Source organism: Ornithodoros turicata, chromosome 5 (assembly GCF_037126465.1).
Source record: "Ornithodoros turicata isolate Travis chromosome 5, ASM3712646v1, whole genome shotgun sequence".
Classification (NCBI taxonomy): Eukaryota; Metazoa; Arthropoda; class Arachnida; order Ixodida; family Argasidae; genus Ornithodoros; species Ornithodoros turicata.
Genome location: NC_088205.1, coordinates 22274650 through 22302071, shown reverse-complemented (window position 1 = coordinate 22302071; position 27422 = coordinate 22274650). Strand labels below are relative to the sequence as shown.

At 47.8% G+C, this 27422-nt stretch overlaps 1 protein-coding gene across 1 annotated transcript in view; it reads left to right on the top strand.

The window, feature by feature from the left end:
• The first annotated feature begins 6539 nt into the window (after positions 1–6539).
• Positions 6540–27422, top strand: part of LOC135394220 (kyphoscoliosis peptidase-like) — an 85034-nt gene continuing 64151 nt past the window's right edge. Inside the window, exon 1 of the mRNA XM_064624836.1 lies at positions 6540–6683. The gene's annotated coding sequence lies outside the window, so the exon portion shown is untranslated. The remainder of the gene's footprint in view (positions 6684–27422) is intronic.

Sequence of the window (27422 nt, the reverse complement as noted above, 5' to 3'; positions counted from 1 at the left end):
ACGTCCTCTCCATAAGTTCATCGAGCACATAGCCAGTCATCGAGCACATTCCTGACGCCAAGGAGTTCGTTGACGCGTCTCTCCAATGCGCTCCGTGTAGCACTTCACGACTTTGCTGTGTATCACTCGCAGCTGAGCAGTGCGTACCTTTTGAGGACTGGTAGATGTTTTTTATTTGTAAGCTACGACCCTTTTGGCCCAAAGAAGAGCATTCCGGTCACGACAGCAAGTCCTTTACAGCGTTGGGCGCTGTTGCTGGTGAGCTACACTTACGACATGGAGTTCAGGGATTCCAAGGACATACGCCAACGCAGATCGCCTTTCGCGCCTTCCACAGGGCACGAGGTGCACAAACATCACAGAGTTGCCGCAAAAAACTTGCCGTAGTGCTGAATCATTCCTAAGAAAGCACAGCACGTAGTTCCGACATTGTATTTGAAGGAATTATATTTAGACTCTCTGATACTCCCTTACGAGATGGTCCGAAATCTTCAGTATCCACAATGTGCCCTAAATACTCCATCTGCAGCTGGAGGAATGCAAACTTTTAATCCTTCAGCCTACGTCATGGCTAGCCTTCCCTTCGTTTTTTTGTTTTTTTTTTTTTTCTGTCAGCATTAAACATACCCCCCCCCCCTTCTTCACTGTGAAGCCAAAATCATGCGGATGCATGAGCCAACTTTCGTCAAATTATCCAGATGTTAAGTGTCATTTCTACCGGTCATGATAATGTCGCTAAGATAGCAGACACACGGAATTACGTTCAGCAATGACCTGTTTCATCGTGCGCTGGAAAACGACTGGGGCTGAAGAAATACCGAAGGGCATCCCGTTAAACCGGAACAACCCCTTGTAGATATTAATGACCTGCATTTGCTTCATCATCAAGCTCCATTTGCAGATAAGCCTCAGACTGATCGTGCTTCGTGAACTTCTGACCTCCATTGAGGGTCCCTATAGTAACTTTTCCGTACGAGGCAACGTATATTGCGTAACAGCCAGTTGGGAATTGACGGTAGCGCTGAAGTCTCCGCATATTGTCTTAGCACTTAGTCTTAGTACTTAGCACAAGTCTTACAGCACTATTCGGTTTCATAACGACCACTGTGGTAGTCAAACGAATTTCGATCGGCTGCAGCACGCCATTGTCCACCTGTCTTTGCAGATCCTTTTCCACTGCTTGCCTAGTAGCGAAAGAAATCGGGCGAGGCTTGAAAACCTTCGGCTGTGCCCCTGCGTGGAGGTGGAGGTCTTCGTGCATATCTCTAGAGCGCCCTGTATTTCTTCAAGATGTCCACCAAAGAAATCCGCGCAGAAACAATGCTCCCGACAAATAGCTCGTCCACATCTACACGAAGTGCGCAAACCCGGTCGCGTCCCAGCAGGTTCGTGTGTTCTGTTCGAGTGAACAGAACTTCAAGCTTTTCTTGCTTTGAGCCAAAGCACACTTCGAGTTCTTCTTCTGTCTCTTGAATCTCTGTCCTGTTGAAGCACCGAAATTGATACCGTGGAAGTCTTAACTTAGGACTTCTCAGCTTGAAAACGTCCGTTCATCGAGTAAAGTCGCCCGCTATCCACTGTCAACTTGTAGAACGATATCTTCTCCCTGGATTCTGCACGGTACAAACTGCCCATCTTGCTGTGCAGCGAGGAAGACACCTCTGACGAACTTGACTCTGCGAAAACGTCTTCCCCATCCACCTCTGAAACGTCTCGAAGTTGACGGTGCAGCCTTGGAGTTCTGACACATCGCTGCTATGTGACTCCGTTTCCCGCAAGAACGGCAATCTCCAGAGCGGAAACGACAGTCGTCCGAAGCAGGATTCGTATTTCCACAACGAGAATATCGTTTCGCCTCGTCCTCCTTCTAAGTGCACTGAACTGTCAGAGTAGAGTTGCCGAGATTCATTCGCAGCTGCCACACAACTTTCCGCAAGTCGAAATGCTAATTCGAATGTGAGTGACTCCTCGATCACCAAACGAACCGGAAGGCGTTCGTCTCGCATACGCACAATGAAAGCCGTGAGACTGAGAAGAGAGCAGGCTCTGACGTCGCTTTCACCGTCATATTCGCATCAGGTGACAATAGTGCATGGATAAACGCTAATTGAAGTTCATTACTGCCTCCTCCTTGGCATTACGTGAGGAGAACTTGTTTCGTTCGAACTACTTGAATCGCCTTGGAGTTAAGTGTTCCGAAAGCTTGCCCACAAGTTCTTGGTATGGAACTCCAGTTACAATCAGTGGTTGCAGCAAATCGCTTGAGAACTTCTAGGGGGGAGGGGGCGGATAAATTTATTAGAAAGAAGAAAAAAAGGAGGAAAGGTCAGCCAGACGGGACGTCGGCCTTCTAATCCGCAAAAAAAAAAAAAAAAAGAAAAAAGAAAAGAGAAAGAAAAACGATTTAGACTTTTGGACTTAATAACGAAATAAGCAGGCTGCTATTGTCGACGTGAGCTCTCATCCTCGCCACCCTGAGTGCAGTTTCGAACCTTACTTCGTAAAGGTTCCATTCTTGCTACGTCGTGTGGAAAGGTCCTGGTCCCGGACCCCGAAAGTGACGAATGTCATCGCCGGAGGCTGCGCTAATGGACGGCGTCGTTGCCTGGCTGTCCATAGACGGTCAAAGCTCATCGCCAGTCCAGGAACACCGAGACCGTGGGTTTGCGAACCAAACCCTTAATGAAATGACCACAAAGGAATATCATAGAAGCGCGAATATCTATGGGCGCGCTTTATTGGCTTTGCAAAGTACAGCGCCACCACAGCATCCACCAGCTTCGCAAATTACAAGCTCTAGTACCGGACGTTGGCACGACGAAGTCGACCGCACGACGCCACCCGCAACTTCAACACAAGCGGTGCAGGAAACCTGTACCGCGCGAGCTGTCAGCCAGGCCTCCCCGCATTCATCCTCATCTTGCGCAAACCGGCAACCAAGCGGCCCCGGCTGTACTGTTCCACCGGGGACCCGCAGGCAAACTACAGTGACTCAGCTATTTCATGGCCCCCACCAGCTTTGTGATGGTCCTCCCAGCATGCCATTAGCGACAACCTGGTCAACGCTGGCGTCCACGTAGCGGTTGCAGTACGCTCGCTTCCTTCGACCTGAAGCCCGCCATGTCCATCTGGCACTTGCGCACGACGACATGCCGCTGCTGCACCCGCTGCAATCACTGCAAGCTGCGTACCCAGCCGTACCTCATCCACGTGTCGTCACTTGTTGGTATCGACGCGCACGTGAATATCAAGCACGGCTTAATGTCTGAGAGGGGTAGTGATGTGACGGCCAGTCGACGATGAGAAAGGCGGGCCACTGGACCGCAACCCGCACTGCGCACAGCAGAGTTGCTATATTTGACTACTTTGCGTCAAATGTTGATTTGACTACTTTCTAACTGTTGCAGCGCCGAAACATAGGAGCAATGACGACTTGGCTATTTTTTGGCTACTTCGCGGGTGCTTCTTGGCGCTGCATTCGAGGCCCCTGTGTGCCCAAATCTGCAGGATAGTTTTCTTCGTGGCGCCACATCTATAATGTCGAAAGAACAGTGCGTTTATCCCTCTTTCCCTTGATGATCGCCGTTCTCGGCAGTCGGTATGACTCCCTTCGGATTGTTTTCCCTTTGTGTGCTAGGATTTCAGCACCCATTAGAGAGTCCTCTGGTGGGCAACAGTAATCCTCCGACTCAGTGCTGTCGTGTCGCTCATGATCGCACTTCTCGACGTAATCATATAGGCTGTCTCTTTCGTTAAGCAGTGGCCGCAAAACTGCTAATGTTTCATTCTCTACTCTTGTTTCAGTTGGAAGCTAAAGCATGTCGACGTACCCAGTGCCAGCGGTCTATTCAGAATCCCAAGCACGGGGACGTCTTAATAGCTTAACATATCATTACCGACATGTGTCTAAAGCTGAAATAGCAAGTGCACCCCCTGCAGGGGTACAGAGGTAAAAAAAAGTTAGGAGGGTGTCGTTGAACATTTGGAGATGTTAGGGGGTGTACACTGTTAAAACAGAACTTCGCCACATAGCGCGCTCCTAGCCAACCGTCATTCCGAAATATATCATTCTGTGTCCTTATTTGCTGAAAATGGGAGTAGGCGCCTATACGGGACACATTATGCTTGTCCCAGATAGGCTCCTCCCCATGTTTTACACAAATCATGACACAGAATTATATCATTCGGTATGGTGGTTGGCTAAGAGCGTGCTGTGTGGTGATGTTCTGTTTTAACAGTGTAGGCGGGGCTCTGGATAAATCAGTGCCCAGTGTCCTGGACGTATCATTTTTTCTGGAAATGTCGTTTAGGGTCGATTCACACGATGCAACTTCGTTCCAACAACGGTTGCACGCAATTGTAGCTGCAGAGTGTAGGTTCCTTTCACAGGGTGAGCAGCAACTCGCAGTATCGTAGTGTTGAAAGAAGTCGTGAGATGGCGCCAGGTGGTGGTGGTGGTGACGAGTGGCGTCAGAAAATGTCATCATCATCTCCTTCGTTCAATCGCACGAGGACGCGAACTGAAAATACGGTTCACAGTTTGCAAGAACGTATTCAAGAACGCATTCTCGTGAAATATTTTACATGAACTGCAGTCCAAGATTTGATGCTGCTAGCGTCGCCTTCGTAACCCTCGCCGGCTGGGTTCCGGAATTTACGTCTCGGAAGTGACGCCACGACAGCAAGCCATTGCGATTGGATGTCTTCGGAGGAGGAGCCAAATGATAGACAGGTTGCGGAAAACCCAGGAAAAACCCGAGACAGCACAGCCGGCACCGGGATTCGAACCCGGGTACCGCTCAGTCTCGACGTGACATGGCAAGCACGCTAACGGGGAATGTGCGTCCTGGGCCGACAAGGCAACTGTGCCGACATATGTCTGACTGTAGTCTGAGGAAAACCCACGGAAAACCTCAGAGAACACGTCTGGCACCAGGATTCCAACCCGGTTGCGAGACCATGCAGCTCGCGCGTGTGAGTGGTTAGCGCGCTGGCCATGTCGACGCTGGAAGGTACCCGGTTTCGAATGCTGGTGCCAGCTGTGCTGTCTGTGGGATTTCCTCGATTTTCCCCAGACGCTGTCAGACATATGCCGGCACAGTTGCCTCAGAAGTCGGCCCAGGATGCACATCCCCCTTGTATTGGCTATGTGCATGGGAACTTGGCTAGATTTGACTACTTTCTCAGGGCGTGTTGGCGATTTGTCAGGACTTCGACCCTGCAACCCTGGTACATAGATTGCTTAGTTCTATCAACGCAGTACTGGAGTGAAGCCACGGGTTTAGAAGACATCCGGGAGATTGCGTCATCGTCAATCAGGGATCATGTACAGAGACACTATCTGCTGTACTCTAGTACCTGCTGTACCTGCTCTACTGCGTAGTATCTGCTGTACTTGTCGACGCATCCGCACGAACCTGTCTTGGTTCCTTGTTCTTGGTTCCTCTTGGTGATGACCCACTCGTCATTAGATTAGTATGACATATTCGCCACCGTGACCACTTCACTGGTGTCCAGCGTTCTTTCTCTCTTGATGTGATATGCGCAGACACCAGCAACGCACTCCACAATAACGACCAGCCGACGTGTCAGTACGAAGTTATTTTCTGCTCAACGTCATGGCAGTGGAAACATAAATCAATCGTCAAGTAACTTTTCGCATCCGTCGTTTCACGCACACGTTCATACCATGTTCAACACACGGGTCCAGCCATGCAACGTGAGGTCTTTACTTTTTCAGTCGTAATAGCCTGCTTGAAATCAACCAACGCGCAGAGAGTCACCCTTATGCTTGCTCTACTTTCAGCCGATCCACTCCATCATTACCCATAACAGTTCCGCCGTGCCTTCATCAGACACAAGAGCGAAAAATGCGGACGGACAAGAAAAATATCATCATCCATTAACCTTATCCCTCGGCTGATCCAGCGGCAAATTCCCGGTAAAGAAAAACAAGCCCCTGTGTCACCTCCGACAAAATGCGGGTGACGAAAAGAACACTTGTACGTCTATTCACCAGGGATTACAATTAATTTGCCGCTCTTTATAGCCGCAGCACAGAACAAAACAGCACGTCGTCAGCGAACAATGCACTTTCCTCCTTTCCACTGATCACAAAGGGAAAGAGTGATTATACGCACCTACCCATATCCTGTAACAGGAAACACGGATAATAAAGACAAAAGCCCTCACATAAAAAAGGGGGAAGAAAAAAAAAAGCTCTAGTATCCATGGCACCCGGCGAAAACATATATGGGACAGAGTGGAACCTCCTTTCCCCTTCCCTTCTCCTCTTTCCCATCACACACCCCCTCTCCCAACTGTTCTCCCTATAGTTCTCCCTACCTGTCGAAGCTTACAAAGTGGATCTCTGTTTCATTTGGGTGGCAAACTTTCTGTGAGCACCATGGATGTTCTTCCCTGCATCGAGGCGTCTTTGCGAAGTTAGGAGCCGTGTCGACGTTGTAACGCTCTGTCTCGAAAAGTTGCTTTCAGACCGTATTCGTTGTAACCGCTATTCGTTGTAACACAGGGAACTGTATACTTTGAGGTTAATGATGTTCGAGTACGGAACATCGTAGTGTGCGTTAAACTGTCGGGATTCAAGAAGGAATTGCTTGAAAGAAGATGCAACCCTGTCATGGATTACGACAATGTTCTGACGTGACTTCTAGTTCGCTCAGGTAAGACTTTTATTGGAGCTCACCTGAAGGACAGTGTCTTTCTTCAGTCGTGCTATTCGCAAACTGCAATGTGTTGGCTTACGTACAAAGCTGTTGAATATTTTAAAGAAATTCTTCGGAAAAGCGAGGAAGTTTCAGCTATGGAAAAGTGCAGCATGTTTGCAGTGCTGCTCCTTCCGTGCATACATTGTCGTACCGTTTAATTAAACGTAGATATTACAGCATCTTTGTTGCAATGAGACAACGTTTATTATCTGCTACCACATGCAGACTCCGTTTGTGATACCGTTTTCAAGCAATACTACAACAGCTACTATTACTAGGCAGTCGAACGATATACACGCGTGTATGCTGAAGGACAGGACCACAGCCAAGAAAATAATATCTGTCTTTTCCGCTAGGTGACCACGAAATTTCTCCCGTTTTAATTCGCGTTCAGTGGCGCACAGACGCCCGCGTTTTCTTGAGTCATTGAATCCAGCCAGTGGCGTACCCAGAAAAATATTTCGGGAGGGGTTCTATAAGGACATTACATGGGGAAGGAGGATTCCCCCTCGTTTCCCTCTCCCAAATGCAGCACCAAAAGTACGATTTCGGGGAGGGAGGGGGGCGTTTGACCCCCCGGCCCCGGCTACACAACTGAATCCTGCTCAAACGATTGCGCCCGAATCTTAATGATATTTAATGTCTGACGCCCACACATCCTTACGTAAGTGCCACTTCCACATTCCTCTTTGTTTTGAAAAAGTTACGCTAACTGCGTCATACATTAATTAGCGATGGAGGACCAGCGAGTCAGGAAGTGCCATCAAACTCGGCTGTCCTCTCTCCGTCATCACATGGTGTCCGCGCCGTGAACGGGGCCACGTCCTGAAACCGATTAAAAGCAATTTAGAGCAATTAGAGTAGGGAAAAACGGGACGACAGCAACGGGGGCAGGTTGACGGCATGAAGCTTTCGCTGCCGCGCCCAGTGAAGCGAGACCCAAGCACGTCCGTGCATGTGCCTGGGTGACTGGATGGAGTGGCCGAAGCCCGCTACCGTTGAACGACGTTGGCCCACGGCATAACTTCCAAGAAGATTCACCCTTTACCTCGAACCCGGTAGCGATTGCATTACTGTGTCAAAACTCAAAGTGGTAGCCTTTTTTGCAAAGTCACCGTGTGTTTAGGGGGAATTACCCAAAATGCCTATGCACCTTATTGATCGTTAGTTCACTAGCATTCTATAGGACACCCTATGTGGGTTGTAGATGCATTAGGAATATACAGGGTGTTTCCTTTTATCTGCAACACATTTTCAAAAAAAAAAGGGAGTTGCCTTGGGGCGGTTTTACTTTTGTCATTGGATTACTCGACGGGGCTGCTACTAGGGAACCATTTTTTTTTCTCAACTAGGGGACTATGCTGTCATTTTATTCATGGTGGACCACAGACCACGGTATCAATGACCACGGGGAAACATGACAAGAGCAGACGCCGGATGATAAGAGTATGCCGGAATAGGTGACCGGTACTTTCTAAGAATCATGGGAAAAGGGTCGACTTCCGTGTCTCCGATAGCAGACGACTCACGCTATGGGTGCTGCGGTGGTCGTGCATGGCTCTGGAAACATCTTTAGAAAGCGGTAAAGGGCGACTGTCAGACTTGACTAATAGACTGTATTTTTTATATGTGTGTGTGTACATAAACTAATTTACCGACGGTAAGCATGCACGTAATGCAACATTGACCGGAGTCACACTGGTTATACATTATATACGTCATACATGTATGACGAACGTATATAACAAACATCCCTTAAACGTGTATGATCATACAGTGCTGGTCACACTGCTTAAACACCGGCAAAACATGTTTTAAAACACGTGTGTATAACCAGTGTGACCGTGCCGTCATACAAGCAAGCGCTCTGACTATGTTTGACAACATGTTGTCAAACACACGACGATGTATTTGGGCACTGCCGAAAAACGGTGATGGACAAGTTGTATAAACGGGCGTATTCGCCACGACAGTTTTCGTTTGCACGAGTCAGTGTCAACGACATCGTGATGCGCGTGAGTTATTTTGCACGAGTAAGTCAGTATTCGCGACATTGTGTTGCACGTACGTTCAAAATGGCGACCGCTTTGCCTGCGCACATGGAGCATGAAACAATCGAAAATCAGCCAGTGCAGCCCCGTCTTCGTCGTCTTCGTACATTTTGAATTGCGATGTCCGCGAATGGAAGTTATATAAACTCCTGGGTTGGTTACTGTGACACTGACGTGTGTCATACATCAGTGTTTAAGCCACTTCCACTGTAGTTGTATAACCAGTGTGACCGATGTTTGAACGACACATGTTCGAGGCGATGTATAATCATACAAGTGTTTGAATCGAACGTTGTTGTCAAACAAGAATTGTATGACCAGTGTGACCGAGCATTATACATACGCCATACATGTTTGAAGGCATGTTGTCATACATGTTTGGAGCACGTGTATAACCAGTGGCCGGAGTCACACTGGCTCAACAAGCCAGCTTCAAGCGTGCGTCACGTGCGTAAGCAGCGACTTTCAGCTGTAGATGAAAAAAAACAAAAAAAGTGTTAAAATCGAAATCTCACAAATTCGTTTTTGATGTTGCGGGTTTCATATTCTTCAATACATTCATACGTAGGAGAAGTACACAGCATTACCGTCGCTGTGCCAATACCTGACATTATATAGTCCCGAAGAGAATAGTCAGCTCTTCACAACAGCGCAACAGCCACCCATACTGCTTCAGAAGCGACTGGGAAACTAATTTTGAACACGCAGCGATCACAAAGCACCTTGCCTATCGGAACATGTGAGGCGCTCGACACGGAAGCGAGGACATTGACGTCATTTCCGCACGAAATTACCGGTGACCTATTCCATCTCTGAAAAAAGGCAAAAAAATCGTTCCCTATACCACATATCAGAGCACGACATTGAGAAAAGCGATGCCGCAAACGTGCGTGCGTCTGGAAGGAGCCTTAAAGACCGGCCCGCATGGTGCGTTTTTCTTGCGTAAAAGCTGAGTTTTGACGCCCAGCGCGAAATTTTGTACGTCGCAGGGCGCAAGGAGGCGCAGGGGGCGCGTCGAGGTCCCTTCAAGAGTGCTCTCACTCCGTTGCCTTTCAGTGGGTTCCAGGGCATTGCGGAATAACTGGGAACCACGAGGCCGACGCTGCCGCTGCCACTGCACATCAACAACGGCCTTCTATGCCCATTATACTCTCGAGAGGAGACAGAAGATCACTCCTCAGGCATTTGTCCGATTCCTGGTCTATCCTACAGTGGCAACAGGACATTCCAACTAGGTCATCCTTGGGAAGTGTAGACCCAACGCTATCATACCGGCTGCCTGCAAAGTTTCCTCGTTCCCTGAAGTCGTTCATCCGCAGGCTACGTCTGAATGTGGCCTTCACTCCGTTCTATCGCTACCAGCTACGCTGTGAGGCTAGCCCTATGTGCAACGAGTGTGGTGTACTTGCCAACGTTGAGCACATACTTCTCCGCTGCCGGACCTATATTAACGAGAGGCGTACACTGCAGTCACAGCTTGCCACCCTTGGCTGCCGCCCCTTCAACTTGTCGAGCATCCTCGGCCCTTGGGACACCGCGTCCCACTCCAGGGCGGCCTTACGTCATCTTATTGGTTTTTATGAGGCGACAGGCTTAAAGGACTCATTGTGACCCCAACAGCGCTCTCGGACATCCCTCCCCCCATCACGATCACGATCAGGATCGCCATCGCCGCTCCCATCATTCCCGTCATCTCTCATCGTCATCGCTCATCATCGTCATCACTCATATTAGACCCCCTAGCTATGGGGTCCTCCTCCCCACCTCCCCATTTCATCATCAGAATATATCTGTTGTCGTTGTTGTTGTACGTCGCAACTGCTCGTAGAGCGTGATTCACTGCATCAGAGCAGGTTTGGCATTTCAAACTGTATTGGCATCGGAGCGGAAGACCAGCCACACAGACTGGCTCCCTCTAACGTTTCACACGGACTAAACTAAGGCTACGTAGATGCCAACTCTAGAGCAATATGATCTCTAGATTAATATGTGTGCTGGACGTCACCATGCAACGAACGAATACTCGCGGAAAGCTGCGAACGTGACAACGGCACACTGTACTTGGCCACCTAAAAGTGAGGCACATACGTACCTCCATCATCTTCAAAGAGGACCGAAGATGTCTGCCACCGTCTTGCAAAGTGCACAGCTCCCAGCACAGCTCTCTCTCTACGAAGAGCGTGACGAACCCCTGCTCGAACAAGATTTAACACTTCTGCTACACTACGGATGCGGCCACCCTGTGCTGCAATGCAGCGAGAAATCCACACCTGGTAGTTAATCTCAACTGCCAGAAGGAGGAACTGTTTCCTATCGCGATGCGGGACGGGAGGCTGAGAGAGCGTTTGAATGACAGCCCACCGAATGCGTGACACACCGAACAGGACTTCAACTTTGTGCCATAGCGTATCGGGCACAAGGCACTGTTGAAACGCGTGTTCCGCAGTTTCGTGACAAGCACAGAATGGACAGAAAGGAGTGGTGACTCCGTACCGAGCCAGACGGTCCCGAAGCGGTAAAACGCCGTGTGCCAAGCGCCATTGCAGGCTAGCCCAACGTGCGTCGAACCAGCCCGCGGTGACAAGACGCCAAGCAACCTGCCGGGGCACACCAAGGCCCACAGCCGCCGGAGGTATGGGAAGAAGCTCCAAGAGGGATTTGTACAGTCGCTTCACAGTCCACGTAGTTCCACGCGTTCACCTGGGTAGGACTCGCGCAGGCGCCACATGGAGGAGGCATACTCCCTGAAGTGGGGTGCGACAAACTCAGATCGAGGCGTACTCAGCGAAAAAGCCGAAAAAAAACTGACATCAGGACCCAGGAGGAACTGTAACAGATCATGGGCAGGGTGGCACGGCTCCACGAGCGCATCAAAAATACCTTTAAGACCAAGGGCAAGACAATTTGTCTTCATATGTGGAACCCATAGGCCACCTAACTCCCGCTGCAAGCACATGCGGGCGCGTGACACCCATTCCAGGCTGCCACCCCAGACGAAACGAAAAGCTGTGCGAGTAGCAGCTACCAAGATCTGACGAGGGGGAATAACGACACTGCCATGGTACCAGTACTTACTGAAAAACCATGAGGTGGCAAGACGGGCTCGACACGTGATAGGGAGCACCAAACCTCTGAGATCAGCAAGAACGGGGACACTGCGCTGGTGCATCCTCAGCCATGAGGACGGCGACAGTCCGCAACTATTAAAGTTATACCCTAGTATGCGAACATCGTCTTTAACAGGAATCCCAAAGGGCGCAGGGCACGAAGGAGTAGCATTAAGGAAGAGCAAAACACCCTTCGCCCGATTAATGCGCGCATTTGATACGTTGCCATAGGCATCTAGAACACCTAAGACAGCGGTAACAGAAGCTTCATCTCTAAGTATTAGAGACAGGTCATCCGCGTACGCAAAAAGCGGAAGAGCTGTAGAGCCAGGTAGTTTGAGCATACGTGAAGGGAGGAAAGTTGCAAGAGACTCCAAAAGTGGACTAAAGACCATGGCGTAGAGAGCAGGAGACAAAGGGCAACCTTGCGGCACACCGGACTGTATTGGAAAATGGTCAGACAGAGCCCCATTTAGCCCAATCGTAGCTGAAGCTCCGGCGTACAGAGTTCTGACCCAGTTAATAACCGCAACAGGGAAACCAAAAGCGTGCAGGACCTGGTACATGTACCCGTGGTGCACCCTGTAGAAAGCCTTCTCGTTGTATTGCCAACTGTAGGATGGGACAAGCGTAAGCTTGCCCACATCACGCTTCAAAAATAAAGCGCCACCTGTGGCAAGCAAGGGCTCGTGGGAACTTACAGGGAAAGCCTTCTCTTGGTCAAAAGAGGCCAAAACTGCAGGTCTTTAGAAAAAATCTTCCCGGAAACAATACCGCAAGCGATGTTGCCCCGACGACCGTTTTACGGGCCGCGCATTCCAAGACACGGCCCACCCAACTGCAGGTTGGCTGTGTATTGGCATCGAGGCGGAAGACCAGTCACAAGGACTGGCCCAACTGCAGGTTGGCAGCAGACAGTTCACGGGCGTCTGTAGTAACCAATCACGGCGATTTGACCATGCGGAAACCATGCGGTTTGACAGGCGTATTTTTTTCACGGTGCGTGGCCATGCAGAGTTTTACGCAGCACGATATTCACAGAAACACGCACCATGCGTGCCGGCCTAAATCTCTGAGCGCATCTTTAAAATTCGTTTATTGAATATTGAATATTTAATACCCATATTTAATACTCATATAATAAATTATCAAAACTTACTTGAGGCCACTCGTTACTTCTACAGTGAATCCTACCACCGGTTCTGCTGTCTGAGGTTTTCCCTGGGTTTTCCGGCTCACTTTCCAGACGAATGTTGGCACAGTTCCCTGTGATATCGGCCCAGGACGCATACTAGCCCTACTGTCCTCCACTCTTTCCTGCTTTTCTCTCTCCATCAGACCACGTCTATTCGCCGCTCATAGTCACAGTTGCTTCGCGGCGCTAACACGGAAAAAGCATCTACAGTGGATGAGTGCGCTAGTTTGTCAAGTTCGTCCCCATTACAACGGACGAGGGATCGCCTTGTTAGGAGTAGCCTTTTCTTTATCACTGGTATACAGGATATATCTAATCAGCAAACACAGGTATGTTCCAACATCCGAATATCACCGTATACTCCGCTCTCACACGCTTGCGCTTTGCATTTTCTTAGCAAACATACCCATAAGGTGGACCAACATTATGCGTGTTTCTCTACGTGAAACAGTGTGCGACACGCTCTGCGTGAAACCCCACGCTTGTGACCAGTTTTCCGTGCGTGTGATAGCGCGTAAGGAGGGTACGCAGTGTAATTTCATGCATCATATAACAATTGCGGACGTGCAGTAGATAATAGAGAGTTTTAGTACATCGTACGCTATCGCCTTTGCGTACGTAAGGGATAGCGTTGGTGCTTCTGCGCACGCGGAAAACATAAAGAGTACTTCGCGCAGTGCGCAGAACCATCACGCTAGTCCTTACGTACGCAAAGGCGATATCGTTGGTGGTTCTGCGAACGCGCTGAACATAAAGGAAGCTTCGCGTAGTGCGCAGAACCACCACGCAATCGCCCTTGTGTATATAGAGGATAGCGTAGTGGCTCTGCGCACTGCGTGAAGCTATCTTTATGTTTTGCGCTTGCGTAGAAGCACCAACGCTATCCCTTACGTATGCTATTGCCTTTGCTTACGGAACGGACCCCGTTGGTGGTTCTGCTCACGCACAAAACATAAAGAGAGCTTCGCGCATTGCGCAGGACCACTGCATTATCCCATACGCGCGCTATCGCGTTTGCGTACGTAAGCGATAGCGTGGTGGTGCTGCGCACTGCGCGGAGCTCTCTTTATGTTTTGTGCTTGCGCAGAACCACCAACACTATCCGATACGTACGCAAAGGCAATGACGTATGATGGAACCAAGGACTACTGTACTTCCGCATTTACGCAGAGCCGGAGATTACGACCACGTGGTTCGCTCTGCATACACGGCCTTCACACGGCATTTTACGTCGCTGCAATACGCACCATTGTGGCCAGCCTTTAGTGTTGCGCTGGATACCCTACATAAGTATTGATGTTGCAGAATAATTGCACGCTGCAGATGAGGGGCATAGCGCAGATTTCAATGCATATCTGGTGATGGTGGTGCTTGCTTCCTGATTTGGCGACATGCTGTTGGGGCCGGGTGATCGTGTGTTCTGGGCTAACTTCATAGGGAACTCTGCCGAGATCAGAGGTAGAGAGTCTGTTGAAAACGTATGAAAACATTAGATACCACATCGATGTCTTCCCTAGTCGTTTCCAGGGAAAACACAGCGTCTTCCTCAGGTCTTTAGGTCACGCTCGGCTTTTCCTCAGAGGTTCTAAGGCAAATGTCGGCATAGTTCCTTACGAAGTGGGCTCAGGGCACATGATCCCCACTGAGCAGATTGCTGACACACCGGAGCCAGACAACGCAGTGAATACATATGTCTGAGTAGATGAAGGCAATATTGTAAGGATGTCCCAGGGACTTCCCTTGCCGCTGTGCCTGCACCTTCTTTATGTGTTTTTCTTTTTTCGAATTTCCCCATTCATCATCATGAATTTATTTGTTGTTGTTGGATTGCCCTGCGTAATGGCCCCAAGGCAGGAGGGCCGAAGTGATAAGAGACATACTAGGCAAGGGGACACACAGGAAAAACAGATAGGCGGTAGTCCTCACCACGTAGCGAATAGACTTTTTTTTTTTTTTCGTTGAACACCTTCTATGCTATCGAATAAAAGCATCGAAATTACCAACAAATGCAGCTACAAACAAAGGAGCTACAAATGCACATATGTGCAGTAGCAATGATGAGCACCAATGTACATGAGACGTGTATATTATTACACACGTGTAATAATACACACACAATACACACAATGCAAAAAATGAGCAATGTATACACGGATATGGAAAAAATGTCGTGCGTGAAATCACCACGTTCACATGTTGATGTTGATCTTGAAAAAAATAATAGGGAGAGATTGAATTCGTCACACGACAAATTCTACTACTCCCATGAACAGACCCCCCCCCCCAAGGAAAAATGAAAAACAAATATAGAAAAGAAAAACACGCCGCTTTCGCGATAACTTACGTGAGAGATTACAAAACGATGGCCTTTGTATCCCAAAAGGGAATGTCATTATCCAATAGCAGGGGTTTTTGCGATCCAAGGGACTACCCACGAAAAACGCAGAACCAGTAAAACAGATAGCTTCCATGGGATTTGACATCTTGACCCTGCCTGTTGCGCGGAGTTGCCAAATAGCGCGAGGATTCAAGTAAGTATTCTTCGTAAAAGCACGTGGGAACCTGCCCCCAGAAAAATACTGTATATCTGCATGAGAGAAAGCTGTGTTCTATAGTCTTCTAAGGACACAACCTTGGTAAAAATAATTAAGAGCTATGAAGGAGCTCCGTTGCGGCAACCACGCAGGCTGGCAGTGGCATGGATGATGTTTATGTAAGTTATGCAAGCAAAATAAATATTTCACACGATCCCATCCAGGCTATACTTCACAAGCGCAAGCGCATCCTCAGCTACGTAGGCGGAAAGCCACAAATTATCATTATCATTAGCATCCTCAGCCGACTCTTCGCGAAAACGTGGCCGAAATGGATGCGAGAAAAAAAAATGTGAACGATTGTCCCGTACAACTTACGACGTCACGACGACGTCATACTGGAATAGCCCTGCTAGACACTGTTTTGAGTCCGCAACCACTTCGTAAAGTCCCGCAACTTGAGTTGCGCAAGGGGTGTTTCACATAAATCCCCGGGCTGAATAATTCAAAAACAGGTGGCGATGTCGAAGAACTGTCATTGGTAAAGATCCTTGAGATATCTGCATTAATCTGAGCAGTGAGCAGATCATTTGCATGCTCTCATTAATTAAATAAAAAAACAACTTTTAAGTTTCACTTCAGATGTTTATCTATCTTACGTATCGGAACCTTCAGCGAAACGTATTCCAGAAAAAAAAAAAAAAAAAAAAAGACCCGCTTTGAGACTTAGTGATTTTTTCAAGTAATTAATTGGCTTCGGTTTACATATTTCGTGCGCGGAGTAGCGTAATAACGCGCTCTTTCGCGCAACTACCCGACACTAGGTTTTGTGTTCATCCGCTCGGTTCACACGCGGAGGTGCAAGCGCTTGTAATCATCGTGATAAAGGGGCAACGCCACACCCACGCAGCGACACAACGCGCAAGCCCTGTCAGCCAGGTAGACAGGACGGGACGGCGAAAGGCAAATCGTGGCTCTTCGTGGCAATCGTGGCAATGGTTCCCGAACTTCCGGCACCCCCGCGTGCCAATCGAGTGGATGAACACGTAATCTGGTGTCGGATAGCTGAGCGAGAGAGCGCATTATTACGCTACTCCGGGCAAGAAATATGCAAACCAAAACCAATTAATTACTAAAAAAAACACACACACTCACACATAGAATCGAAGCGGGTTTTCCTGGAATATGTTTCGACGAAGGTCCCGATGCGTAAAATGGAGGTTCGGAAGCGTCCGAAGTAGAACTTAAACATTAGGATTTTTATTTAATTGACGAGCGTACGCAAATGAGCCGCTCACTCTTCAGATTATGGCCGATGTGTCAAAGATACTTACCAACAAGAAAGTTCTTCGATGTAACGTGACCTGTTTACGAATTATTCAGATTATTCAGCCCGGGGATTTATGTTAAACATCTGGCATACAAGACCTGCCGCGATTTTGCGGTGTCTCCGCCTGCAATACAACAACATAATACTTCTGGCTATGCTGCAATCTCCGTGATATGGTGATGAATATTTTTGTACTTGCAAGTGAAATTCTGCTTGTTACAGAGGGGCCGTTTCGTGTCGTGGCCTTCACAGCACAGTGGCTCAACCGCTTGAGACAAGTTGCCTCTCCCCACTGCAGCCACTGCGGTGCTGTTGAAGATCTCGAGCACATTCTTCTCCATTGCCTACACTACCAACCTTCGCGGACCGTACTCTCCGCATCCCTCAACCAGCTAGACTCCCGCAACATCTCGCTCATAAAATTGCTTGGTCCCTGGTCACATCCAGCACATCAACGCTCTGCCCTCAAGGCTCTCTTCACCTTTCTGGACACTACAGGACTTCGATCGTTATTTTGAAGGGGCTCATTATCTCATTCCCCGCATCCCCTCCTGCACTGGGGTAGAGTATCGCCCCCGGCGATGAAACTCCCCACCCATCATCCCGAAATAAAGTTGTTGTTGTTGTTGTTTCGTATCGTAAGCGGGCATATCTTGTCCGTAGTATCCTGTCAGGCCGCCTGTGGCATCTCAGCCATGTATGCATCGCTCCCCACTCAGTTGTGACCAGGATACAAACGTGCATTCTGTCCTTCTTCGGAAAGAAATGGAGGGGACCGATTTCTCGCGCAGTGCTCGCCTTGCCTGAGTCTCAAGGCGAAATTGACCTGCCCAATTTCGGCCTTATGAACCACGGCATCCCCCTCAACGCCATGTTGCGGACCCTCCTTTGCGAGGAAGACACACCAGCGAAAGGTTTATTACAATATTGGACAGACCCCCTTGCGAGCCGTTCTGCTACAGCTTCCATACGCAGGTCGCCAGCAACGCCTTGGTATTTCCATGCAGCTGTTCACGTGTCTTATCATCGGCGATTGACAGCACTTGTTCCCGCTTCCACCCTCGCATCCTATTCGTCTTCTCTGATGGCGAGAGTCATACCGTAGAGCGCAACGAGCGACAGCTACTGAAGGCGGATTGACCGAGCGTCGGCCGTCTCTTGGACGACAACTGCATATTTGTCCGGCTACCAGGAATTCACTCCGTGACGTTCTATTGTCCTTTGCTTGGGCCACCCAGCCTACGCTTTAGCTCGTGGGGCATCGCCTCCAACCGATACGTCTCCTTACTGCTACCAGCGAGAGTCTAGCTGGCATTGAAGGGCGTAGCCAAGGACTCATTTCCGCGGATTTTGGTGAATTTATTTTAGTATAAAATGACCACCAGGAACCCATTTCTGCAAAGAAGACCTTAGGCTGACTTGGGAAATTTAGGAGTTCACTTCGAGAAATTAAGTTTCCATCAATTGAAATGAAATAAAATGGCACCAATATGTGGCAAATGTTCCTGGCAGGAAAAAAAATCCCTCGACCTTAAGCCGCTTCGTCACCTACGTTATTTACTATGAATTTCTATCATGGTTGGTTGGTGGTGGTGGTGGTGGTGGTACTGCTAAACGAGCTCGCCGTTGTCAGCCTCACAGAGGTGGGCAACGTCACAACTAACGCTCTGGAGAAATGTGCGTCCTGGGCCGACTTCTAAGGCAACTGTACCGACATATGCTTGAAAGTGTCTGAGGAAAAGCCAGGGAAAACCCCAGATAGCACAGTTGGCACCGGGACTCGATCCCGGCTACCTCCCGGTGTCGACAATGTGGGTGGTGTTGGCGGGGGTGGTGAAAGCGCTCGCCGTCGTCGGCCTCACAGAGGTGGGCAAGATCACGACTGACGCCCTGGGGAATGTGTGTCCTGGGCCGACTTTTAAGGGAACTGTGCTGATATATGTCTGAAAGCGTCCGAGGGAAACCCAGAAAAAAACCCAGACAGCACAGCCGGCACCGCGATTCGAACACGGGTACCTCCCAGTCTCGACACAATGTCGGTGGTCTGCCCTGTGTATGACAAGGTTATATATCACGGACACTGGCCAATATTCCCTTTGCGGATCAAGGGCAATGGATGAGGAAGAGGAACAAGAAGAAGGTTCCATGTACTGCAGATGGAAGCTCACCGTACCAATGCTTCTACATCTCTCTATTTTTATTAAAGGAACAAATTTCGTTACACTCAAGTAACATTAGTGCTATTACTGCGCACAATTTTTATTACACACGCCCAAAAATTTTAGTACATAATTCAACGGCACGCCTCATCGACCTTATGCGCATGTTTACCTGCGCTCTAGCCATAATTGACCAGCCCATGCCACGAGGAACGCATATAGCAACCACAAGCACCAGTATCTTCTACTTCACGGGATTATCGCGCCTATCAAATTGATTTTTGGTCCTCTGTGCAACCGAATCACGACACAAACACACACGCACACACATGCGTTGTTGGAGGCGCGCTGTTTGCTGTCACGAACTTTGTTTGCTTGATTGATCGTTATTGACTCTCCCTATCTTTGCATTATTCTCGCGACGCTGATGCATACATTAGTTGACACAGCTATGTCCATTACACGCACGTACGAATGGTGGTGAAAACATGGCGTACATGTAACTTCGCTTTTTGAGATTGCCGTTAGCGGCAGTAGGTATACGGAAGGTAGTACAGTGTTGGACAAAAGCTTATGTAACACGCTCCAGCACATTCCTTTCTCACAGCGACACGCTAGCAGCGAATGGGACCGTACGGACTTACAGACATGTGCTTGGGTAACACGCAGTCACCTGTTTGCAAGGGCGTACGGTATCATTCGCTGCTGGCGTGCAGGTAGTTACTAGTTAAACTACTGCATTGTACATCAGAAGAAACCTTGAGCCTGAGGACGGAGAGGACAACCACACACACACGCTCATGGTTTCTCCTGATGCATCAGCACCAGCTGGCCGCCATCCTTTCAGTTTTATCTAAGTTACAACTACTAGTTAAGGTTATGTTTTTAGTTAACTACTGTAGTTAGGTTACAGCGGGCTACAACTACTTCGCATTTTTCGCGAATTTTCGACGGGGAGTCAGGACAGTATGCAATGTGTTGCAACAGGACCGTTGGCTGTCAGAGCATTGGCCGAGCTCGACCTCTTAGACGCGGAATGGAGACATTCATTGTCAATACTGAAGAAACCCCGGATCTATATCACCAGCTCGCTTACTTCCTAACTCAGTTAATTACTAAGTTTGTGAACAGAAATGCTACTGCGGATGAGCAGAAAGTACGTCTTTTGTGTTAATCAGGGTACATAACGTTCGACACACACAGCACATTGAAAAAGCTTACGCCCCCTACGTCGTCAGATTGGAGGTGATGACTTTATCATTGCATGACATATCACTACATCAATTGTGTAGAGGGGCGCATGCGGGTGTTATGAGTGCGAGTGTGGGAGCTCACTGTCTTCTAGCTGCCCATACACACTCGAGTGCTATTTCTACGCCTAAGCGATCATAGATATAACGACGCGCACAAAATATCAGAGCAGTTACAAATGTAGTTAAACAACTACATCTTAGTAGTTGCAAAGTAGTTTTAACTATTGCGGCTGTGCTGTAGTTACGCCAGTAGTTAGACTACAACTGGACGCAGTAGTTAGTAGCAGTGGCGTCACTAGGGGGGTGCGGGGGGTGCGGTCCGCACCGGGTGAAGCGACGGAAGGGGTGACGCGCCGTACCAATATTGCCGCTTCCTCCCGTTCTCTCTGGCATGATGACGCCAAAAACAACATGCGGAGCCTTCTGCGAAGCACATGATTTTTTTTTGTCTGAGTGTGGTGTAATATGTTTATTTATGGCGAATCGTCTGGTACGGAAAGGTATCCGTTAAAGGGGGCCGTGGGGTGGAGTAGGGGGTGACGCAAAGAGATCCCGCACCGGTTGACGCGTACCCTAGCGACGCCACTGGTTAGTAGTTATAGTGAAACTACTAAAAATGTAGTTATAGCACATCTCTGCTAGCGTTTCACTCTGAGGAAGGAATGCGCCTGAGCGTGTTCCGTAAACTTTTGTCCAGCACTGTACCAATACATTATGCATGACAATGGACGCTCTCAGATTCATAATGCTTTGCAGATTTCTGTAAACATGAGACAACTGATGTGTGTTCGAGTCCTACAGCTGGCTAACCTTTTCAGTGACTCCCAGATTTCATCTTTAGATTTCTGTAAGCTGTACGTTAAAATGGAAGACACGGTAACGCAGGGGCGAAGGAATGTAGGGGTAGGCAGGGAGGGGTGATCACCCCCTTGAGCTGGACCTGCGTGGGCTTCGTCTCCCCTTACAAGCATAGAGATTGCGCAGGGTGTAAGGTATATACCGTTTTATGAGAAAAACCCTTACAGGATTTCTATGTTCACTTGGACAAATTTTACTTACTCTACGTAGCGTTCTATAAATAGTGAGGAAAATCTGTTGCTTCTCATCAGCGTATTCACTGCTATTGAGTGCCACAAAAACTCATTCCATACCTAAGAGACCTCTATATTGGTGTTGACATGGAGGAATAATAATAATAATAATAATAATAGTAATAATAATTCGTGGCTCTATACGTCGTGAAACAACTGCGATCGTGAGCACGCCACAGCTAGTGCTCGGTTTCTTGATTAATTTTGCCCACTTTGGGGTTCTTTAAAGTGCCACTCCGGACTCAGAAAACAGCGTTCATTTTATATTCAGTCCATGAAAAGAAGAAGGTGCCTCAAGGATTCTATACGCGAAATTTCAATCCTGTTTACGAACGTTGTGCATTTCTGTAAATTTTTGAAGATCTGCTGAGCCTCCACAAGTTTCGATGACGCAACGAGCGACTGACGTAATCACAAGCCTACAAATTGAAATGATGTCATGTTCTGGTGAGGGCACTCGTCTCCTAGCAACGACGCCGGAGTCACGGGAGGGTCACGTTGTGGAGAAGTCACGCGAGGATGATCGAAAGGGGGGAAAATTGGAGAGGTGTCTTCTCCCTCCTTTGTGTTTTCCCCAAGGTGGGAGTGGTCTGATATCACGTGGGGCTCCGCTAACGGAGTGCAAAAGGTAAGCACAACGGAGGACGCGAAGGGCAACAACGTTGCCAAATGAGAGCCGGTCGCTCCGTCGGAGCATAACTTGACGTCACGGTTCTCAAAAATAAAAATTCCGTTCCAATTCCATTTCGAGGAATGGAGATTTGCAATAATTCCATTCCTTTCAATTCCTGAGAATACAAAAGGTATGGTCAGTTCCCACTCCTGGAATGGCTTGGCAACCTAATTCCATTCCGTTAATTCCCTCAATAAAAGAAAAGGACCGGTAACCATACTGGCAAGCCCAGCAGTGCTAGAGGAGATTGACATTACCAAGCACGGAAAAAGCACGAATACAAAGTTATTTCACTTTTGACCGTGTGCAGGCGCGGTGCAAAGTATGCGAGGGCAGAAACCAGCACGTTGAAACCAAAACTGTCACCGGGGCACGCAGACCATTCCATCCCCATTCCTAGGACAGTTTCCGCCATTCCATTCCAATTCCACTCCGGGCTCTGCTAAATCTGGAATGATTCCGGAATGATTCCAACTCCGGAGTGGCAACTCCGCAACCCTGGTCTGTGTGCGTGGTGTCCTGTACGACATCAGCGCAGGGGGCAAAAAGGTGCAAATGTGTGTTGATTTGTGAGTTGAGGCATGATGATACGAAGCGCGACATGGACGAAGAAGGACACACAGGCGCTGTTGCACCCTAACGATGTGAGCGTTTGTTCCGCCCTTGTCAGCGACGTTTTACGTCATATTTCGAGCCACTGCAGTACAGAGGCGTAAGAGATTGAGCAACGCCGTGTACTTTCTAATAGTGTTTTGGTAAAATGCGGCGACCCTCGACCACACCCAACCCGCTACACGCACGACACCGAAGACCTAGACCCGCCACCCGCAACAATATATGGGTGATCCGCGGGGGGTGCCCGCGGGCCGTGGAGGACTCTACTTCCAAGTCAATTTACCTCATGTGACTATATCGGCGTGTTGTGCACAGTTCATATGCGTTTTGTAAATTCTGCCTTTTCCTGAAGGAAATCACTCGAAAATTCGCAGTGTAACCACATCGGTAAAATAGTGACGGCGAAATGGCGAAATGGTTACATTTTATTTATTTATTTTGGCTATGATAAGGCCTCTTTTTATTCATCTGTATTTCACTGTGGCACGTGAAAAGAAGGCGAGTCCCGCTGCACTTGAAATAACAGGAAATATTACTTTATAGTTTTCTCAAACGGTGTAACTTGAATAAAAACAACAACAACAAAAACAAAAAAAAGAACCGAATGGAAGGAAACGAAACACTAAACGGTTTACAACACCGTCGCTGCGTGCTTATCATATTATAGAATGATTAAAACACGACCTGAGAAAGCACAGAGCGTCGAGGGTGGTGTCCGCCAGCTCGGCGCAAACTTTCGTGCAAATACTGGCTGCCGAACTCAAGGTCCGTTCAGCTTCTGCGCTAGCAGAAACGAGAGTCAGCAAATACCTGTACGCACGTGCAAGCAGCGGTCCTTTGCCATCTCTATAGAGTCACTAAATAAGCGTAGCTTATTTAGTGACTCTAGCCATCTCCAGCCATAAAAGTGCCATTTCCTTACGAAGGAGTGAGTCTGTGCCTGATGGCCTACACGTGCATGATTTTCCTGTCATATTTGATCTCACAAAATCCCGAGATTCTCCGGAAGAAATCCCGGGATTTCGGGAAGTCAAAAATTGGTCGGGGTCCCGGGATTCGGGATATCCCGATTGACAACCCTAGTCATGATAAACTAGCCCTGCAAACAGGACAGACAGGAGAGAGGACAAACACTGTGCTAATGCTAGCTAGACAAACACTGTACAAGTGTTTGTCTAGCTAGCATTAGCACAGTGTTTGTTCTCTCTCCTGTCTGTCCTCATTTGCAGCGCTAGTTTATCATGACGGATAAAAAACCGCTAGCAAAGCCATGATGGTCAAACTGTGGACCAAACTGCCCACTGAAATTAAAGAATGGTTGTTAGAGAAGTATCCCCAACACGTATTATGTTGTTGTTGGATCATGTATTGGTTGCTGTGTATTACCAATCAGAGTGTATTGTCAATGAGTCACCTGGTAAGCGTGGTAATCATATGCTTGTCATAACGGCACATTTGTACATAGCTTATCTTGTATGTGAGCATTGTATTTAAGCATTTCGTCCATGAAATACCTCATGTTCATTGCTGCTCATCATAGACTAACCTTGACATTTCCAACTCGTTCTGTTTGGATGAATGAGCTGACTAAAGTTGGTATGTCTAAAGTTGTATGATTAAAGATGGTGTGGAGTTCAACTGTCAGTGCTGGTGCATTTTGATCAACATTCTTATGACAGCGCATTTTTCTTCGTCTTTATTGGATATAGAATTTAGGCGTAGAACTGTACTGTTCGTCAGTTTTGTCCCCAGCAAAAATTGCATGTCTCCATTCCACCATATCAACACCCTTGATTATTGTCACAAAACGGAATAGAGGTGATCTTATTCTCACGTTCGTCTTTCATTCTTTGCTGTACCTTCCACCAGGACTGTACCACATACTCACAGAAAAGTATTTAAGTCAAGTTACTGAATACTGGGCAAAAAGTCACTGAGTAGAATAGTAAATACCGAATCTTCAAAAATATTTAAGATGGAGTATTAAATACTCTCAAATACTTTGACGTCACAGTTGGAATTTACAATCAAAGAAACACAAAGAGTGTGAAGCTGAAAATGGCTTTACCAAAAAGCTTTATTAGTTCGCAGGAACAACTGCGTTTCAAATTTACTGTCCGATAGCCTGCCCAGTATTTTTTTTAACACATTACCCGGAGTACTCAACACGCGCTCTATACAGATGCGAACGAATGCTCTACAGAAATTACATAATTTATTGTCGTCTTTCTTCTGATCGTCTTTGACTTCATAAAGGGTTATTAATATTTTACGTGCCCCCACTCGCTATGACTTTCGGCACGGGTCTTCTATCCTGCCTGATATGGGTCCCAATAGTTTACCCTGCATGCACTGTTAAAACAGATGGTGGTGGTGGGTGGTGATAGGGCTTGCCGTTGTCGGCCTCACGTATGTGGGCAACGTCACGACTGACGCCCTGGGGGAATGTGCGTCCTGGGCCGACTTCTAGCCGAAAACAGAACTTCACCACATAGCACGCTCCTAGCCAACCGTCATTCCAAATGATATCATTCTCTGTCCTTTATTTGCTGGAAATGGGAGGAGGCGCCTATCTGGGACACATGATGCTTGTCCCAGATAGGCTTCTCCCCCTGTTTTGAACGAATCATGACACAGAATGATATAATTCAGTATGGTGGTTGGCTAGGAGCGTGCTATGTGGTGAAGTTCTGTTTTAATGGTGTAGTATCTAATACCCTAGTAGTGATACCCTCTTTTGTGGCAATTATGAACTGCATAATTGTCACACAAAAAAGTGCACGCCTCTCATTTTCAACAAATCAGGGCAGAAAACGATGTCATTCGAAATGACTACAGGTGAAGTAATGGTCGGGCGCATGTACAGCATAAAGCGCATTGCCGAGACAAAAGAGAATCTTTCGCCCTGCGTGTCACGTGCAGAGAAGTATCATCAAAGTGACTTGGAAAATGAGAAGTTGTTATTGAAAAAAGTATTGAAGTTAGATTACTAAATACTGATATTTGAAAGTACTTCAAGATACCCAGTTACTCGCAAAGGTATGTAAGATAAGTAGGGCTCTTCGTTTTCGGGTTAAACCCGATTTTTCACAATATTTGTACCCCGAACCAATTTTCTGAAATTCGGGCATAACCCGATTTCTCCCCGAATTCCGCGGTGTCTTTCTATATCTCATATGGCTTCACAGTGAGCTACGAAAGGGGTGAATCACGTTATCAACCTTAATTCTTAAGCACCCAAGGAAACACCTGAAGGTCCTGCTGTCAGTCACCTCCTAGGTAGTACCAAAGGCAGTTTTTTTTGTTTTTTTTTTACACCTGTCGGAATTTCATTGTTCATCCCTGCAATCGTCTCTGCAGCTTGACTCACACGATTTTAGTTTCACCCGGAAACACCCGAATAAGTAAAACACGTGACAGAACACGCCCGATTCTTCCCTAAATTTCCTTCGGAAGGAAGCGCCCGATTTTTACCCTTCGAATTTCAAAAATAATAAAACCCGAAAACGAAAAACCCTAAAGATAAGTAACTTAAGCACGTGAACCTTCTGGATGAGTAACGACCGCTGTACAGGTTAGCTTAGTGATCCACCCACACCTTGAGTGATAATAATAGATGCAGGCGAGTTGGTGGATGAACTCCATAATGAAGAAAGCCTAAGCTATCGGCGAAGACACGAAAAACAGACACGACAGACACACATTGAGCGGTTGTGTTGTGTCTGTTCTTCGTGTCCTCGCCGATAGCGCAGGCTTTCTTCATTATGGAGACATCCACACCTTGCATTGGAAATAAAAGCGGCAAAAGGAAAAGGAAGGTAAAAACTCTCGAGCAGGTACAGTTGGCTAAGTGTGTGTCTAATGGAGCGCGACAACGAAGAACGGTTGCTTGTGCTACCTTACTCATTACGGAAAGATCACCTATCCGTTTAAACTGCAGCGATGCATAACCACACATGGTCCCATAGCAAAAGCGAGTAGGAAAGTAAGAAGAAGGTGTAATGCTCGGAGTTACCTTTACCGGAGCAGCAAAGCAAACGCGATGATCGGAGGTGATATAAGGGAAAGAATAAGGGAAGTGGGAAAGGACGAAATGTGCTCTCGTATATGATACGAAACGCAGGAGCTAAAGTAGATGTCCTAAGAGGTCATAATGTGGCGAAAGTTTCCTTGCTGCGCGTAGTATGAAGGTGTTTGATATTTTGTGCGACAATCATTTTTTTCTTTTGGTCAAGATCAATCCAAAACTTGGTAGGCGCCTATTATGGTTCGTAAATTTGTAAAATAAGACAAACCTTGGAGCTTTCACCAACCCACCATGGGTGCTACCCGCTCCGTTGCAAAAGCTGTATTGCTATTGCAAACTCTGAATCACAGCGGGACCCCTCACATACTCGCGGGCGCTCAAGCAGTTTCCTTTTTTTTTAAATATTCTCCATTAAATTCTCCATGTGCCAAGTGAATTGTAGGGCTTTGACCTGGAACTTCGTGATGTCATCATCCCATGCACGTCTCTTCGTTCTTTCGTGCTCTCTAGCGAGCTTATTCTGGAAACATTGGAAATCTTGTATTAGAATTTTCGAACATTCAAGTTAAGTCGACAGAGTTGGCTAGTTGGCTTCTCTTTCGGTTTTGCTCATGTCATCATCATGTCACGTCGAGACTGGGAGGTACCCGGGTTCGAAT